Source organism: Amblyomma mixtum, chromosome 9 (assembly GCF_055824585.1).
Source record: "Amblyomma mixtum isolate Tamu chromosome 9, ASM5582458v1, whole genome shotgun sequence".
NCBI lineage: Eukaryota > Metazoa > Arthropoda > Arachnida > Ixodida > Ixodidae > Amblyomma > Amblyomma mixtum.
The window spans coordinates 2,180,594-2,199,556 of record NC_143020.1 but is presented as its reverse complement, the minus strand read 5'-3'; the positions used below and the strand labels follow the sequence as shown (position 1 = coordinate 2,199,556).

General features: G+C 55.4%; 1 pseudogene; it reads right to left on the bottom strand.

Annotated features, from left to right (window-relative positions):
* Positions 1-6,747: 6,747 nt before the first annotated feature.
* LOC149328066 (uncharacterized) lies at positions 6,748-18,656 on the bottom strand (annotated as a pseudogene).
* Positions 18,657-18,963: the final 307 nt, after the last annotated feature.

Here is an 18,963-nt window from a genome sequence, read left to right as displayed (position 1 = left end):
CTGTGGAAGACTGGAACTTGCTGCCGGAAGAGTGTGTTTCAGTCTTTGATAATCGCGATTTTTACTGTCGACTGTATTCCTGACAATCTAATCCTTTCCTACTATTGTTCAAGATTTCTGTTACCTTTAATAATGTTCACTTATTGTTTTGTTTTACTTTGATATTAACTTCGCTTAATGTTCTTGTTGCTTTTTGTGTGAAAATGAATACGTTGTTTTGAAACTGTCTCCCCTGCGACAATGCCTTCGAGGCGACGCAGCTATTCTGTAAATAAATAAATCAATAAATAAATTAATGGAACATTAAAGTTTGATTGACATAGGGTATTTAGTTAATTAATCAGGAGCAAGTGTCGTTGGACGGTCGAATATGCTGGACTGAGATATAGTAGGTGGACTGGACAGCAGCAATGGCGCCAAATTTGGAAAATGAAAATGCGTGATTCAGATGAAAATGGGTGTAATCAGAGTGAATGGGATTGATTAAGGTGATGAAGAAAAAATGCACAACAAAGTGATTGCAGTTGATAACCGCAATCAATGAGGATGATTAATCTGTTAGCAAGAAGTGGCCGGATTCTTTTCGAATAAAGAAAACAGGTTTAATTTAAGACTTAAGGATACAAGAATGAGATGACTGGATTATTGAAACGTAGGAGGTTCGGCGGATCTGCAGAGTTGGGAGGGCCTCGCCGACGCGTCTCGTATCGTCGGCGCCTCTCGGTCATCTCTCTTCCCAAGCTGCAGCGGTGGGGCTTTTATAGCCTGAGGAACGGTGGCCCCTCCGAACTGGCCAATCCAAAGGCGGCACTCGACGGCAGTCCGAAAGGACCAACCAGCGACCGCGCGGCCAACCGCTTCAAATCTTGCCGCGCGCGCTGGCGTCCGGGAGAGAAGGAAACGGCGCCTCGCTGTCTGGCCTCTTGTGACAAGTCCAGGCGTGTTGCTTGCAGATGCTTCTCCTTAGAACTCGGCTACCATACGGCGCAGCATCGTGGCTTGTCAAGGGACGCTCGTAGGAGAAAGTTGGGATGCGGGGCGCCTCGTGGTCGCTGAGCAGGAGCGTTAAATATCCTGTGCTGGCGTGTTGGGACCGCGTGGCTCGTAAGAAATGTGAATGCTGACACGGCCTTTCCAAAATTTGCGCCTGTCCTCAGGCGCACGTTGTCGACAGCAATTCTTGGGCGAGCTGGGCGTTCTCCGCCGCGTACCTTGTGGCTTGCGTCCAGCCCGTTCTAATACGCCTTCGCTTCCATCTAGGGAGACGATGCGACTTGCGCGAAGTGCCGTGTTTGTCTCGTTCGTTTCGTTTCTTGGAACAGGGAGTCGGGCTTGTACCGTGATGCTCACCGATACGACTGCGTCGTCGTTTCCACCTGGGGACCTGATACGACTTATGCGGACTGCCGTGTTTGTCTCGTTCGTAACGTTTCTTGGTCCAGGGAGTCGGGCTTGGTGGATCGTTCCGCATCCTGCCGCGCTTTCGTCGCGCTGCTGGCTTTATGGATGAGCCAGCTCGTCTTGGCAATGGCTTCTGCATTGCAGTAGTAACTGTAGCAGATGCGAAAGGTGTGCCGTGTCGTTGGAGGCACGTCTCGTGGCCAACTCGTGTCGGTAGTGGCTGCTGCACCGTAATATCCGTGGCTGGGGCGCGGGGTCCGTCGTGTCGTAGGGAGCCCGTTCCTTGGCTCGATCTCGGTGACACCGGCTGCTGCACCGTAGTGTCCGTGGCAGGGGCGCGGGGTCCGTCTTGTCGTTGGGAACCCTTTTCGTGGCCCGCTTGCGGCGGCACCGTGTGCTGCACCGTAGTGTCCGTGGCAGGGGCACGGGGTCCGTCGTGTCGTTGGGAGCCCTTTTCGTTATCTGCTTGCGGTGACACCGGCTGCTGCACCGTAGTGTCCGTGGCAGGGGGGCGGGGTCCGTCGTGCCGTTGGGAGCCCGTTTCGTTATCTGCTTGCGGTGACACCGGCTGCTGCACCGTAGTGTCCGTCGCAGGGGCGCGGGGTCCGTCGTGTCGTTGGGAGCCCTTTTCGTGGCCCGCTTGCGGCGACACCGTGTGCTGCACCGTAGTGTCCGTGGCAGGGGCGCGGGTTCCGTCGTGTCGTTGGGAGCCCTTTTCGTGGCCCGCTTGCGGCGACATCGTGTGCTGCACCGTAGTGTCCGTGGCAAGGGCTCGGGGTCCGTCGTGTCGTTGGGAGACCTTTCCGTGGCCCGCTTGCGGCGACACCGTGTGCTGCACCGTAGTGTCCGTGGCAGGGGCGCGGGTTCCGTCGTGTCGTTGGGAGCCCTTTTCGTGGCCCGCTTTCGGCGACACCGTGTGCTGCACCGTAGTGTCCGTGGCAGGGGCGCGGGGTCCGTCGTGTCGTTGGGAGCCCTTTTCGTGGCCCGCTTGCGGCGACACCGTGTGCTGCACCGTAGTGTCCGTGGCAGGGGCGCGGGTTCCGTCGTGTCGTTGGGAGCCCTTTTCGTTGCCGACCCGTGTCGACAGTGGCTGCTGGTCCGTGCTGTCACTCGTATCGTGTGACACTTGTCGTTGAGCAAGAAGCCTCCGCAGATGGTCTCTCTCGGCCAGCAGTCTTTCGAAATCCGCCCTCTCGGCTTGGCGGCGAGCGTTGTCGTCCATGACCCGCGTCACGAGGTCGTCCTTGCGGCCGCTGCACGAAAGTTCTCGGCATCGGAGCTCTTCCACCAGTTGCCGTTTCTTCAAGGTGGTCAGTGCGTTGCGTGCTGCCGATGCCAGAAGGGACAGAATGAGCGGGGACACCAAGCTCACCGTCGGCGTTCTGCTGGGCTCCACGTTGTCGGCTCGGTCTTCGTTCACGGGTGACGCCTCTGCAGATCCTGTCGACTGCGCCATGTTAGCAGGAAGTGGCCGGATTCTTTTCGAATAAAGAAAACAGGTTTAATTTAAGACTTAAGGATACAAGAATGAGATGACTGGATTATTGAAACGTAGGAGGTTCGGCGGATCTGCAGAGTTGGGAGGGCCTCGCCGACGCGTCTCGTATCGTCGGCGCCTCTCGGTCATCTCTCTTCCCAAGCTGCAGCGGTGGGGCTTTTATAGCCTGAGGAACGGTGGCCCCTCCGAACTGGCCAATCCAAAGGCGGCACTCGACGGCAGTCCGAAAGGACCAACCAGCGACCGCGCGGCCAACCGCTTCAAATCTTGCCGCGCGCGCTGGCGTCCGGGAGAGAAGGAAACGGCGCCTCGCTGTCTGGCCTCTTGTGACAAGTCCAGGCGTGTTGCTTGCAGATGCTTCTCCTTAGAACTCGGCTACCATACGGCGCAGCATCGTGGCTTGTCAAGGGACGCTCGTAGGAGAAAGTTGGGATGCGGGGCGCCTCGTGGTCGCTGAGCAGGAGCGTTAAATGTCCTGTGCTGGCGTGTTTGGACCGCGTGGCTCGTAAGAAATGTGAATGCTGACAAATCGTTTACAACAGTTACAATTCTGTAGCTATATAATGTGCTAATGAAGGTCAATGCGATTCTAATTAAGAGCAGAGAGTATAAAAGCGAGACAAAGAGGGCCGTGGAGGCGTCAATGCTTTCGCATTCGCCAAATGCAGTTTGCCGCAATTACGTTGAACGTCTTTTATATCACATTTGAACAACATTTAAAAAATATTTGCTCATTTGCACTGTTTATATTCAGGAGAAACTTCTCACCGCCTTGCAAGGATTATCGTCTTCGTTACTTTGTATAATGGCCGTTGTTTCGACTGGGAGTCCGAGCCAGGAAACAGTCGAGGCGACGGTGAGTCAAATGACTTTTATGTACAATATGTACAAGGGCTTTTACATGATGCAAGGGCCAAGAGCACCACGCGCTAGTACAACGAAGAAGGGCGGCCCCGGCGGCGAGCGTAGCTCCGGCGGGATGGCTGTTCTGCTGCCCGTCTGCTGCTCGGGCTCAGCGCGGCTCCGTTTTTATAGCCGCCGCTGTCGGTTGCGGCAGCCAGCAGTTCAAATCCTCCAATCAGGTCACAGCACTGGCCACCGTTCAAATTAGACCAATGGTCGAGAGGCGCCGGCCGTTGAAGGCTTGAGACAGGAACGGGCGGCCGGAGAAGCGCCGCGGGTGTCCGAGCCGACGGTGAGGAGGGGGAGGAGGAAGGGTCCGCGTCGGCGCCGGCGAGACGGGATGAGTCACGCTGCTCGCTCCGACATGTCAGAGAGAGTCTGGGCCTGCTTTGAGCGACGGCGGGCGCCCAGCGCTGGGTTCCAGAGAAGCCAGCCAGCGAAATGTGGGCTCCGGCACTACAGCACCACCGCCGCCAGACAATGCGCCACGAAGACGAGCTACTTCCGCGTGGCTCGGATGCGGGGCGCGCTCGTACGCCAGGCTCCTCCAAGTTCTCATCCGGTGTTCAGCCGCAGGTAGCTCCAGGCTCCTTTCCGTGAACAGGTCCCGCTGGTCAGGACAGGATCACTGCTCCGCAGCTTTGTCGCCCAGGTGACTGGATCAGCTTCGCTCGGTCCTCCGGAAGAGGTTGCTTCTCAGCATCGGTCGTTGATCGTTCTGCATGTTGCCAAGAACCGACCGACAACAGGCAACACCCAATACGAGCAAGTGCCCTCCGTCACCCGTCAAAACACCAGACTTCAAAGTAAAAAAACTCTGCTAGCAATAGTTCTGTCCCCTTTTTGTTCCCTCTTCAACAAGAGACACTTGTGGGATACAAGAACTTGAAAGTAATTAACTCAAACAAAGTGTCAAACACAGAAAACACTCGGAATGAAATGAATGCAAAGTAAATTTGCTCTCTTGAGATCACTCGGCCAGGAAAACACTCAGCGGAGGCCACAAATGAGGATATCAATTTTTCCCCGATCTGTTAGCGAACTTAACAACTCAAGTCCGTTTTCCCTGAAATAGCAAAAAATAAAAATAAAACAGGAAGGTGGTTTGAAGAAAGAGTGGCACATTTATTCCAAACCAAACAACCAACTAATCCCAATTCTCGCACTCTTAGCTCGGTACGTGTTCGAAACGCGCGATCACCCGCTGTCACTTGCACTTGCTTTTGAAACGCGCGATCACCCGATGTCACTTGTATTTGCTTGCCTAGCCGCTTTATTGGGACGGCGCATGCGCAGAGGCTCATAATTCAAACCCAGAGCCTGACGTTAGAGGGCGTTGACTTGCTCCACAGAGCAACGTCGGCGCGTGCTAGACAGGGCTACTCACCACTGTACCTGACAAATTTCTGATGTTCACGAGGAGGTGTTGTATTGTAGGTAACGCTGCGATAGAACGCGTGTTCGCAAGAATATGCTTCTTGGTTTGGCTACCATGAAAACTTTCTGATCGTTTATGAAGCGATCGCCACAGATATTCCACAGATGTTCAACACACAGATATTCAATGAATAATGCGTAATGTCATTGTTTTGTGAATAATTTATTTAGACAATCGGTGATTCACCGTACTGCCTGAACAACCAAGAAGCACGCTGTGCTTTGGTTGGACAGAAAAAAAAACTCATGTACTAAACGAAGATGAAGGAATTCTTATTTGATTTGATGATGAAGCATGCAAGGACTTTTTGGGCTAGCAAAGAAAGAAAGAAAGAAAGGAAGGGAGAAAGAAAGAAATAAAGAAGTAAAGAAAGAAAGGGAGAAAGAAAGAAAGAAAGAAAGGGAGAAAGAAAGAAAGAAAGAAAGAAGGAAAGAAAGAAAGGGAGAAAGAAAGAAAGAAAGAAAGAAAGAAAGAAAGGAAGGGAGAAAGAAAGAAATAAAGAAGTAAAGAAAGAAAGGGAGAAAGAAAGAAAGAAAGAAAGAAAGGGAGAAAGAAAGAAAGAAAGAAGGAAAGAAAGAAAGGGAGAAAGAAAGAAAGAAAGAAAGAAAGAAAGAAAGAAAGAAAGAAAGAAAGAAAGAAAGAAAGAAAGGAAGAAAGGGAGAAAGAAAGAAAGAAAGCTGTAGGAACAGTCTGCTGCGACCTCTTCGGATGCATTGACGCCAACGGTTAGGAAACACCAAAAACACCGAAGAGACCTCTAACAGGTGCTGAAACGTATTATTCAGAACAGCTTCCTGCTGTCACGCGCTTCGGTGAACTGGTACCAACGGCAAGAACACAGAGTGCGTGAGGTGTACATTAGTATCACACTTTATTGGTATCACAAAATGATCATTATCACAAAAGGGATGTCGCCGGTTTGTTTCCAGTACACAGCTCCGGGTAAAACAGCAGCTAGGATTATGGGCAAAAGCGCATTAATCATCGAAAGCTGTCATAGCTTTGGTTAAGCCATTTAGCGTAGCTTGTGACCGTTGATTCTCCATCGTCAGCCGTAAGAGTAAGCCTCGGCGTTCCAGTGCGAATAAGCGAAATCTGATTTACCAACCGTTGCTTTCATCATCTCTCAATCTTCCCTCTTGCAGTTGCATCTCTCACCTCGCCCCTAACGCGGAGAGGGCAATTTCCTACTCTCCACTTTTATACCTACCAACCAAGGCAGGTGGTGACCAAGGAATTTAATTTAAAGTATGAGAATAAATTAAAACACTTAATTAAATTATATGCACTGAATTCGCTAAGTGCTCTTAAGGTCCTATGGCTGACGCTGTGATCTCAAGGCAGAATGCGTGTCTACATGGCTAAACCAACAGAAACAGTTTTCGCTCTTAAGGTATAAAAATGGAAGCACATATCAGAACGAAGTGATCATGATATTTTGGACAATGCAAAGATGTAGCACGGATTTTTACAGCAACACGGGAACAACATTCAGTACGGCACCATTCTACTCCGGTGAAACAAGCACGTCGCTCAAGCGCAAGAAATGCCTGATGCGACGCAGACAGGGTTCGGGCAGGTCACCCAGTTGCGTCGCCCCGTCATCTCTGGCGCTGCACTCTACGCCGTCACGCACTACGCCTGCAAGGCGCATGAACTCTGTGAAGTCTTGCAGTCCGAGCTCGCACCGAGCAATCAGTTGCTTTGCTTGAGCTTCGTCCACGAACGCCGTCGCCTGAAGCTCGTCTACCAAGGTCGGGCAGGTGGAGATCTGTCCAAAAGCCTCTGCAGTGTACTTCACACGGGTGCCGGTGACGAAGCGAGCAGCGCGCTTTGCCAAGGCTCGGTTCCTATGCAGGACGTCTTGGATGTCCAGGCGCTCCTTTATCATCTCACGACCACAATAAATATAGGCCATCTCCTGCAAAGCGTAGTTATTCGCAAGCTCCCGCTTTGAGAGCTTTGTAATGAATGAAGTGAAATCTCTGTGGGCGGGAGGCGTTAATGTAAACACACGCAGTGTTCGGCTTCGGTGGAGTAGGCTGACCAGCGGTGCCATGTTATAGCCACACTTATCCGGGAAGACGACGATCAGGTTCCTGATGCTCTGATTTCGGCACAGAGCTTCGCATATAGCGGGTCCACCCACATTCCAGCAACGGTTACTGCACCGCGGTTGCAGACATAGCACGAGGTTTGTGATGCAAGTCGCTCTCTCAATCGCCTGAACGATCGGTGTTGAAGCTGGATCTGTTTCACGGGTAACGCACAATATCGAGTACACTCGTAGCATGATGTGCGTGAGTTTACGAGACACGGTCCCTCGGTCCAGAGCAGTTTGGAATTGGCCGAAGGGCACGGCGACCGAGGGGCAGCCCAGCGGACGAGGGCCTGTGTCTGGGTAATACACCGTGCAGTAGCCGTCCACTGTGACTCTGTCTTGCAGGCCACATTCAAAGAGGAGTCCGCAGATCTCCCATGAGAGGCGACCGAGGTCTTCAAGGATGATCTTCTTCAACGGCTTGTTCGCTGTCACCGCTCGACAAAATTTCTGGCACTCTAGGAGGCTAAAGCCCCGCATTGAGAATGTCAGTTCCGTGATGGACGTGTCGTTCTCAAGCAGAGCGGATATCCAGGGCTCTACATGGTCGTCGCCATCGAAGTGCATAATGCGGCACCTTCGGCACTCCTGTCGACGAAAGCCCTCACCTTCGTCGGTGTAGCTGCACTTGAAGCTGAAGTACCTGAGCGTCTTGTTGCTGTACAAAAGCCACTTTATTGCTGTGGCGTATTCCAACCTGAGCGTCTTTACCTCTAGCTTAAGTATCACCAGCTGCTTGTTAGTGGTCAGGGCGTCGCAGATGGTCCAAACATCCACTTCTGGACCATATTTAGGGGCTGTTATAAACACCGATCTCAGGGATGGACTCAGGTTCAAGTACGTGCCAAGGGCAATATGCGGGTTGCCTGGACCGTAGCGGGGACTGCCGCCGTTGAGAATTATGGGGTCACCCGCGAGCAGCCGGCCGGGAAGGCGCGCTTCCGTGCCAGCTATGCGCGGGCGTTCTCGTGTCCCCAACCCGTGGCGCAAAGTCACAGCCACGGCGGGTTCGGACGAAGTAGGCAACGAACAGAGTACGCTAGGAAACCGTTTATTAACCTAGCGCAAGGCAAAGCACACTGCGGAAGAATGTTCTATCCGATAATATATGGTTCAGCAGCTTACCAGGTCGTCGTCGACCGGCGTTGAATAATCCAGGGAGGCGCGGGCAGGAGACGGGGTCGGCGGGGCAATCGGGCAGTCACCACGGCGAGAGGAGAGACTAGACAGCCTTTGTTCCCGCGTGAGCTCTCCTTAAACCCCTATGACATTGCACCCCCCTTGAGCAACCGGTTGCAACCAAGAGGGGTCGTTCACCCCGTTCCTAAGACGCCAGAGCGTAGGCGTGACGTCACGTCCAAGCTGGGGGGTGAGGAGAGTGGCCGCGTGGCCCCCCTCTCCCCACGCCCGGCGGCGGCGCTTCGTCGCGTGACTCAGCGCGGGGCGGCGAGGGATATTTGTATATCCCACATCCTCCCCTCCTTAAGAAGCCTCCCGGACAGAGAAGCAGGCGCCACGTTACTTAATCTTCTCCGTCATCCAGGGATCGAAGTTCTTCGGCTCCCGCTGGTACACTTGTTGATGTCCGCGCCACGCCCGCACCGATCAGCTGGTCCGAAGGCTTGACCACCCGCGAGATAATGACGTTGAAAGGCAACCTGCTGCCGGTTGCAAGTCTTCCGAGCGCGCGCGGCTGCGCCGCCCCGGTGAAGGTGGTTGACCGCCTCCGTGGCACCGGCTTGGATTGCTTGGAGGCCAGGTCCGTGGCCGCGCCACCCTCAGAGACTGGGTCAGGTGGCTTCAGAGGCGAGGGCCGCGGCGCTTCCATGGTAGAGACCGGGCGGTTAGGCTGCCCTGGCGTGCCCGGTTAGCTGGCGAGGGCTCAGGGTTGAGGTGGTAAACGGGCCACGGCTGCGATCTCTGTGTTTTGACCAGCTTGTTCTTGGGTAGGCGGGTGCAGCGGCGTACAGTCGGCAGGCGGCCAGCTCCGACGCGATGTGGCAGGTGGCAGGGGCGCCTGGCTGCAGCAGGGAGGCGGCTTCAGGTCGCGGGCTGGGCGTAGCGGCGGGCCATGGGCGCGGCGCGTTGCCGAAGCTGGATGGTGGCTTCTAGTTGGTAGACGTGAACGATGTCGTTCTGATGCGCCCTGCTTCTTTTCCATCTGCGCTGAAAAGGTCAGCACAGATGTAACCAACTCCCGCAGCGCGTGCTACGTAGCTGTTCGGCCCTCACGAGAGTCATGAGGGTTAACGCAAGTAAGTCTTACGTAACATTGATCGGCATGAGCGGCCCGTACGTTCATGCATCTAACGAGACTGCGTGTCGGCCTGCGCCCTCGCTCTAGTCCGCGCAGGCAGATTTTATTTCTGCCTACGGCGCAAGTTATAGCGGGACGCGGAGTTCGCCGGCTGATCGCAGCGCTCGTTCTCCGACTGCGGCGCGGGTCGGGCTGTGTCCTGAACCCACTCATCTCGCTGCACGTAACGTTTCAGGTCGCATACGTGCACCGGTCCGCCTGTCGGTTTCGACCGCAAGTCCTCGAGCCTGTAAACGAGCGAGGAAAGCTTCTCTCGCACGCGAAACGGCCCGATCCATTTCGGCGCCAACGAGGCCGCGAACTGTCTGCTAGCATCGCTGAGAACGTGTTGGCGCCGAAGCACCAGATCGCCCACTTCGTAGTGAACATCCCGGTGCGAGCGGTCGTACTGTGCTTTCTGCTGCGCCCTAGCGGTGCTCAGGTTTCGGCGAGCCTTGTGTAAGGCCTCCGTCATCTTAGCGCGCAGCTGCGTCGCGTATTCAGCTCGTGCTGACGAAGCGACTGGCGTCTTCCTGCTGTCCGTTAGAACCCGGTCCATCGGATTTAGCAGCTCTCTTCCCAGATTGAGAGAAGACGGCGCATACCCAGTCGAGCGGTTAACGGTCGAACGCAAAGCGAACGCGATCTCCGGCAGATAGGAGTCCCAATCTTTGTGCCTCTCAGAGTACGCGACAAGCATGTGCTTAATGTTGCGGTTGACTCGTTCCGTGGGGTTCGACTGAGCATGATAGGTGGTCGTTTTCTTGTGCTTAATGCCGAGTGCAGCGCACGAATCCACGAACACCTTCGCAGTGAAGTAGGACGCGTTGTCCGTTATCAGCTGCTCTGGGAAACCGAACCTGGTGAATACGTCCATCAGCTTCTCCATGATCACTCGTGCCGTCAGCTTTCTCAGGGGGAAAAGTTCAACCCACTTGCTGAAGTGATCCGTGACCACCAGTAAGAACTTGTTCCTACTCGGTGTCGTGGGATACGGTCCCATGATGTCACACGCCGCGATTTGCCAGGGAGTCTGGCTGTTAATCGGCTGCATGAGGCCGGGCGGTCGTCCACCCCGGGGCTTCACACTTTGGCACACATGACATGAGCGGGCGTAGCGTGTTACGTCCCTTTTCATGCCAAGCCAGGTAGCAAAGCGACACAACTTAATGTAAGTCTTGGGGCCGCTTGCATGCCCAGCGATGCACGAGTCGTGAAAGTAGCGTAACAGTGCCGCTCTCAACACCCGCGGTATCACCACCTTGAACGCCTCACTTGTGTCGTTCTCGGATGGGATATACCTCAGCAGGACGCCGTCGGAATCCAGCAGATAAGAATCCAGCGCGCTCACAGCACTACCAGCTGTTTCCAAGCGCTCCGCACCGACAGCAAAACCAGCTGTCCCCGTGTGCGCGGCGGCCCGGCCGCCCGGCTCCCTGAGCCCGTCGAACACTTTTCGACAAAATGAATCCATCTGCTGAGCTTCGAGCAGCTCCTTTCTGCTGAACGCGATCCCCACGGAACTCGCGTAGTCCACGTGGTTCACGCTCTCGCCTGGGGTCAACGGTCGGTCCGCGTCCCTTACATCGGCTACGGCTGGGGACAAACCCTCACTCTCTCTCTCTGTCGGGTGGTCGGTCGCGTGACCTTCCTCGCTCTGGACAGGCGCTCGCGAGAGTGCGTCAGCCACGGCGTTGTTCTTCCCTTTTCGGTAGCGTACGGTAAAGTCGTAACGCTGCAGCAACAGGGCCCAACGCGCCAGGCGGCCGCTCGGCTCGCTGAGGCGTCTCAGCCAGGTGAGCGCCATGTGATCCGTCTCGATCACAAATGCCACCCCGTCGACGTAGTAGTCGAACTTCCGCAGAGCAAAAACTATCGCGAGACATTCCTTCTCTGTCACCGAGTAGTTCTTCTCTGCCGGCGTCAGTGAACGGCTCGCGAACGCTACCGGTCGGAGGACGCCTTCATGCTCCTGAAGCAGCACTGCTCCTAAGCCCAGGTCGCTTGCGTCGGTTTGAATCACAAACTCCCTGTTTAGGTCGGGTAGCTGCAACTCAGCCGTGTCCGCGAGCACCTTGGTGAGGTTGCGCAGTGCAGCCTCTTGCTCGGGACCCCAACTCCAGCGCTCGCCCTTCTTCAAAAGCTTTGTCAAAGGTGCCTGCAGCGCCGCGCAATCTGGGATGAACTGGCGATAAAAGTTCGCCATTCCCAGGAAGCGTCTGAGACCAGCTAGATCTGACGGCGACGGAAACTTAAGCAAAGCCTCGAGTTTATCCTCGCACGGCAGAATGCGGCCTTTGTCGATCGTGAACCCCCAACAGTGTTATTCGGGTCGCGGCGATCTGCGCCTTCTTCGGGTTCAAAGTGATTCCCGCGGACCTCAGCCTCTCTAGGATGTCCCTCAAGTGGCGCAGGTGTTCCTCGAACGTTTTCGAGTACACCACGATGTCGTCTAGGTATGCGAGCGCGTGGTGCCACTTCGCATCTCCCAGAACACGGTCCATTAGGCGCTGATAAGTAGCGGGTGCTCCTACCAAGCCAAAAGACATTCTCTTGAATTGGAAAAGACCCCTGTGACAAGTGAAAGCAGTCTTCTCCTTATCACGCTCATCCATTTCAACCTGAAAGTATCCGCGGCTAGCATCGAGCGTAGTAAAGTACTTCGCCCCACCTAGGTTGGACACTAGGGAAGAAATGGTTGGTAGAGGGTACGCATCCTTTCTCGTAACCTCATTCAGTCTGCGGTAGTCCACGCAAAGCCGATATGTATCGTCTTTCTTTGGAACTAAGACTACCGGGAAGCCCCAAGGGCTGTTAGACCTCTCAACAACGCCAGTATCGATAAGTTCGTCTAAGGCGCCGTCCAGTGCTTTTCTCTTAGCCAAGCTGATTGGTCTAGGATTGCACTTCCAAGGCAGAGCATCACCCGTGTCTATTCTGTGCCTTACTAGTGTAGTCAGGCCAGGCCGGTCCGTGAATGTCGCGTTGAATTCGTAGAGGAGAGATGACAAACGTGCCTTCTCCCTCTCCGATACGCTGTTCACCTCCGACAACAAAGGGTGCATTGACCTCACTGGCACGGTAGAACAACTTTCTACCGCGACAACATTCTCTGTGGGCCCTCTCTCAGCGGCGACTGTCCGCCCGCATGCTTGTTTCCGGGCCGGCGGGGGTGATTTTCCACGGTCACTCCCCGCTAGCTCCGCGTTCGGAGCCGTAATTGACTGCGAGGCCGCGGGCGCTTTTGCAAAAAGCTTCAAGGCGCCGGTGGTGCGCTCTCGATAGCCTCCGCTGGCTATGTCTATCACAATGCCTGTCTTGGCTAGGAAGTCTCGCCCAAGAATTACAGGAACGGATAAACAGGGAAGATGAACGAGGCGTTGTCGCCGCACGCGTCTTTCCCAGCGAACCACTATCCTAGCTGCACCGCTGGATTGCGCTGTGCCGCTCGCGAGGCGAAAAGTGGTATCGCACTCTCTCAACCGGATTTTGTTCTGGCGGAGATGGTTTAGCACTTCGTCACCGAACAAAGAAGCGCTTGCCCCTGTGTCGAGTAACGCGGTGAATTTCTTTCGAGCTATCGTTAGCTCGATGAACGGCGCTGGCAAGTCAACAGAACTTCCTACGCGACATGCCAAAGGCGCTAATAAACCGGGGTTCTCTGTGTAAGCCGCGCGGGATCGAAGGTCGATCACCGGTGGCTGTAGCCGTTTCCCGACTGTGTTTGGTCACGGGCGGGGAGGCGGCCACAGTCGCGGGCGAAGTGGCCCGGTTGGTCACACCTGTAGCAGCGGTTGCTCGGGCTCCGACGGGCTAGGCGCTGGTCGCCACGTTCCGGTCGGTCGTTTCGATCTCGATCTCGCGGTGCGGACGGTGGGGGCCGCTCGTGCGGCCGCGTGTCGGCCTCGCGATCTCGGCTACAGGTGTTCCGCTCTGCGGCAGCGTGTGCTGTTCGCAGCGCGTAGCTGAATGGGTCCAAAGCGCGGTCGGACAATTCCCAACCCCTCGGGACACTCTCGTCAGCAAACTGTGCTGTCGCTTCAGCTCTAGACGGACTACGCACTGAGCTGCCATTCCACGCGCAGCGAGGCTCAAGTGACTGCGATGCAGGTGGCGGCGGCCGATACGCTCGCGCAGAGAGGATGTCTCCCTGGATGCGCTTCGCCTCAGCTGCTAGCTCGTCCAGGTCTCTAAACCTGCCTCCTCTCAGGTAGGCCGCGAAAGTCGGGTGCGCTTGTCGTATGACACGCTCAACTTTCTCCGTGTTTGTGGCGCGAGGGTCAGCGAGGCGATACAGTTCGTCCATCGCTCGGACGTACTCTAACAAAGACTCGTCGGGGTGCTGGGTGCGGAGTTCCAGCTCCCTCCTCAAACGCCACTCGTAGTTTGCGGGGAGGAATTCGTCGCGGAAGCTTGCGCTAAACTCCTCCATTGTCCTCGCTCGGTTACCGGTTAGTCGGTACCAGCGGGCCGCTTGCTCCGTCAAAGAAACAGGCACAACACGCGCGAGCAGTTCGGCGTCTGCAATTCCTGTCGCTTGCTGATAATGCAGCAGACGGTCGAGGTACTCATTAGCCCCTGTTCTGTCATGGTACCCCGTGTAGGTAGGTACGTCTATCCTAAGACGGGGTGCCTGGGCCGGGGCTTGCAAATTGTTTTGCAACATACCCGCTAAGCTCTGCATAACTTGCATCGCGTTCTGCAAGAGCACCTCGGATGACTGCGGACTAACGCCCCCGGAGTTGGGCGCAGCCGCTGATGGCGTCGAACAATGAGGCGTAGGTGCCCTATTGTTCGCACCACGGAGCGGCGAGGTGCCCGATGTGGTGCCCTCCGTACCAGGCCTAAGTCCTGCCGACTCGCCCGGGAATGCAACTCGGCTATTCCGCGTGGAACACTCAAGATTTACGCCTTCCAAAGGCAAGTCAAGTAGGGAGCCCTGGCTCTGTGCCGCTAGCTCTGACAGCATGAACAAAGACTGGAAGTCAGGCCTATCAGCTGCCATCCTTTGTTAGCGCGTCGACAGTCGTTCGCTCCAACAAAGTACACTGCTCAATGCCTAGTTCGCCCCACGTTCGGGTGCCAAGATATGGGGTCACCCGCGAGCAGCCGGCCGGGAAGGCGCGCTTCCGTGCCAGCTATGCGCGGGCGTTCTCGTGTCCCCAACCCGTGGCGCAAAGTCACAGCCACGGCGGGTTCGGACGAAGTAGGCAACGAACAGAGTACGCTAGGAAACCGTTTATTAACCTAGCGCAAGGCAAAGCACACTGCGGAAGAATGTTCTATCCGATAATATATGGTTCAGCAGCTTACCAGGTCGTCGTCGACCGGCGTTGAATAATCCAGGGAGGCGCGGGCAGGAGACGGGGTCGGCGGGGCAATCGGGCAGTCACCACGGCGAGAGGAGAGACTAGACAGCCTTTGTTCCCGCGTGAGCTCTCCTTAAAGGGGTGGAGACACCAAATTTGTGGTTCGCGCGTTCTTAGTTGCAAACGTTTCTTATGGCTCCAGGAAGCATGATACACACTCAAAGATTCATATATTCACAGTGAATAATTTATTATAGCATTTTTAGGTGAACGATTTTCGGTTTCGGTTTCGGAACGCCGAGTTGTACAGTGACGTCACAGAGGGGGAAGATCAACTGCTTCGCTTGGTCACGTGGGCCCACAAAAGTTGTGACGCACCTACTGCTGCATCGTCTGCTTTCCCACACACGTGCTGACCAGCGCATATGAAAACAAACAACTGCACGTCTAGTCCCAGCAGCTCGGATTCTGACAGATCTGATTCCAACGAGTGAGGACATCGACTTTTTTTTTGTTCGCACGCTAATATCGCCTTAGCGGGTTCGCGTGAGGATGCGAAACACTTTGCAAAATGCCAGTAAGCATCGCTGCGCCGCTCTACCCAAGCTGCGCCCACAACCGGTGTCACACTTCGCTGCCGTGCAGCAGTACCTGAGCGCTGCTTGGGATGGTGTACAAATATCACAAGAAAAGACAAGATCGCCTTGTTATCAGAACTGCCAGCTATACTCGAGCAGCGACAAAGCATGTCTGCTTATGTTGGGAGCTTTCGGCAACGGCACCGCTCGCGGGCGCTCCGGGCGACGAGCTCTGCTGCTGCCTGGCTGCCGTGGTCGTCGCTAGGCCTATAGCCTGTTTAGCAAGCGGCCGGCGCTTCGGAAGTCGCCTGCGCTATAATAAAAGGCCTACTTTTCACAAATAGCTGTAGTGTTAACAGAATCAGCTCACAATAAAATAATAGTATGGTCAATCTCCTCGACGCCTTCGGCAGCGGAGCTAGCGGGCGCCAGGCGAGCCGGACCCCGACGTCGCGCCAGCGGCAGCTGCTAGGCGCGGTTGTGAGAAATTTGCTCATATCACAGTTGTTACCTCTACTAGCAGCTCAGTATTGGTCAGCGATCCTCAAAAATGACACTTTTTTCACATTTCTTGTCCCATGGTTTATTATTTACGTCAAGAACACTCTTTAGCTCGCTTTTATGACGTCGGCAGACGGTATCCAGGCTGACCTACCGGCCGGCAGACTCGGCGTACTTCACGTCCGCACAAGATAATAAAAAACAGTCATGCCACCAGAAAGGATGCTTTCTAGATTCGAGATACGACAGCATGCATCTGTGCTAAAAGTGGATCTTTCGGCAGCGACACTGCCTGCGGCAACGCCGACCGACGACCTGCGCGCTGGTCCCAGACTGCCCTAGTCGTCGCTAGGCCTAGCTGCTTTCGATATCGACTCCGCAGCTGAGGGAGCTTCGGGACTGGCCAGCGCTCAGAAACGTGCTCCGCTCGGCACCCCTTTACTGTGAACTCGTCCCATAATAAAAGATATGCTCGATTTCCACGACGTCTTCAGCAACAGAGCTAGCAGACGGCAGGCGAACCGCACCAGGTAGCAGCAGCACAAAACCGGCTATGGGATGAAATTTGCTTGCATCGCAGTCATCACTTCTACCAGGAACTCGGTATTTGCCAACGATCGTCACAAACGATGCATTTTTGATATTCATATATCCCAGGGTTTGCTATGAACGTGAACAAACAATACTATCGCGTTCTTCAGATGCCGGCGTTCGGCACGAAGACTGGCGCAGGCCGCCCGGCTCCAAGGAGTGCGCCCTATGTCATCATGACGCTGCCGCTCTCCGCGCTCGCATTGGCTGCCGCTTCCCGTCGTTGTTGCCGCGAGCGGCCCGCCGTTGACATCTAGCAGGCCGGACGCAGGCAACGAGCTGCAATCGGACGTTGCGACGCTGTTGGCAACGGCGCGCCTCAAACCGAGCGAGTGGCGGTTAACAAAACTTGGGTAGGGCCTTTCGCTACCCAGCAAACGCGGCTCGCTGGTGCATCGACTGCGCTCACGCGGCTGTGCCCCGCTCATCGTACGTCACTGTATTTTGGTATGACGTCACTAAAACTTTATTTTTCTACACCCCTTGTGATGTCATGGTTGATGGCGCTAGCGAATGGGTCTAGGTCGTGAGAGTGAGCATTTAGGTAATCTTTGGAACCGAATTAAAATATTTTTTAAACGTTTGTTGCGTCCAACAACTGGCAGTGACTGCCCTTGCATACATAGGAATCCCATAGCAGGCTTTTTATAGCTTCAAAATTTGGTGTCTCCACCCCTTTAAACCCCTATGACATTGCACCCCCCTTGAGCAACCGGTTGCAACCAAGAGGGGTCGTTCACCCCGTTCCTAAGACGCCAGAGCGTAGGCGTGACGTCACGTCCAAGCTGGGGGGTGAGGAGAGTGGCCGCGTGGCCCCCCTCTCCCCACGCCCGGCGGCGGCGCTTCGTCGCGTGACTCAGCGCGGGGCGGCGAGGGATATTTGTATATCCCACAGAATCCATGACGAGATTGACAGGTCACTGATGCTTTTGTTTCGGAACAGCCCTGATAAGAAGGTGCTCGCGGTCACATGGGCCTTAACGACATCCACAGCTACGAGGGTCTTTAAGGAAATAGTTTCCTCGAGCAGAGGCGCAAGGTCGCGAAGCAAGTTCCCATGCTTGTCCACGCACAGCTCGAGCAACTCCAGCTGTGTCAAGGACCGTACAGCTGCTGCAAGAATGCCAGAGAGAGCAGACCTCGGTGACGTCAACTCCAAGGACACCCGCCTCAACGTCAGGTTATCCCAAATTGCGCCGCACAGCATGTTTTCATGGTCATCGAAGATTTCGTCGTTGATGGTGACCTGTGCAACGCAGCGGTGTTCAGTGAGCAGATGGCACAAGAGTGTCGCGGCCTGGTGCCTCTTCTCCACCATGTTCAAGTGCTCCACACTCGTGCCGTCACTCGACGGAACAAGGCTGAGTTGTGAGGCAGCGTCCTCTTGTAGCTCCAGATTGAAGAGCCAGAAGAAACTGTTCCAGGCAAGTTGCTTATGACTTGGCACAGATGGCCTTGCCGGCTCGTGCAAGGTCGACGCCAGTCGACTCTTAAACCATACGGGCTCCAGACACCGCCCGTCTTATCGAATGGCAGCGACCATGCCACGGGCGCCTCAAAGCCTTCGGGCTCCTCCACGTTTTCGCACACCTCGACGCCTGCTGGCATCTCGACGGCTCCGGGCCCCGCGACATCAGCGAGCACCTCGACGTCGGCGGACACCTCGACGTCGGCGGACACCTCGACGTCGGCGGGCACCTCGACGTTGGCGGGCACCTCGACGTTGGCGGGCACCTCGACGTTGGCGGGCACCTCGACGTTGGCGGGCACCTCGACGTTGGCGGGCACCTCGACGTTGGCGGGCACCTCGACGTCGGCGGGCACCTCGACGTCGGCGGGCACTTCTCTGTCTTCGGGAACCTGAGCATCCTCGGGAACTTGCACCGCTACAGGAACGTAAACCTCTTCGGACACCGGCCCCTTTTTAGGCCCCGCTACCTCCTCTTGGCCACTTTGGACGGGAGCGCTTTCATCTGAGCGCTTCCGCTTGGGCATCGCGGTAGCGCCAGCACGGCGGGAACTGGCCTGCAAGGAAAGCATGTAAGGTGATTGGCTGTAAGGTGATTGGCGTAACGCAAATGACGCGACACGTGTGCTGCTGATCTGAGAAGGGTTGAGAGTTGTGTCAGCGCTGTTTCTACCATGACCTACTGATCTCGCAAAGGCTGGCGGCATGAGGAGTGCATAGCATCATGAATGTAAAGCATGCATCACGCATCCTTTCCAGCAACGCGGCTGCATCACCGTAGTAGCGCATCGCAAGTTAACTCCTGCATTCACGTGATTTGAATGGGCGTGACCCACAATGTCCTTATAGTTGTGTAGTGTTGCCTGGAAACATGCATGC